This window comes from Penaeus monodon, chromosome 25 (genome assembly GCF_015228065.2).
Source record: "Penaeus monodon isolate SGIC_2016 chromosome 25, NSTDA_Pmon_1, whole genome shotgun sequence".
Taxonomy (NCBI): Eukaryota; Metazoa; Arthropoda; class Malacostraca; order Decapoda; family Penaeidae; genus Penaeus; species Penaeus monodon.
In genome coordinates, this window is record NC_051410.1 from 2,306,855 (window position 1) to 2,307,148 (window position 294).

The window sequence follows — 294 nt, forward strand, 5'->3', positions numbered from 1 at the left end:
CGTGACGTCAATACAAAATCCCGCATCATGTACCGTGACGTCATAAATCATATAGCAGGATCTTAGCCCAAATTTCGCGAGATCGTCTTCCCTTTTCTGGATAAAAGAGAAATTGTTTATAGGATGAGAGTTTTGAATTATGGTACGAATAGGCATACTTCGCGGAGGTGGAAAACTGTGTCATGTATTTTTTTGAATATTTAATTGTAATTCTGATAAGTGATAATTGAATTTATTACTTAGAGCGAAGAAAAGAGAATGTTTATTCTTAATTGACTGTCATGTTATGGCAAG

General features: G+C 34.7%; 1 protein-coding gene across 2 annotated transcripts in view; it reads left to right on the forward strand.

Annotated features, from left to right (window-relative positions):
* Positions 1-294, forward strand: part of LOC119589427 (34 kDa spicule matrix protein-like) — a 2,184-nt gene that overhangs the window by 1,318 nt on the left and 572 nt on the right. The gene's annotated exons all lie outside the window — the stretch shown is intronic.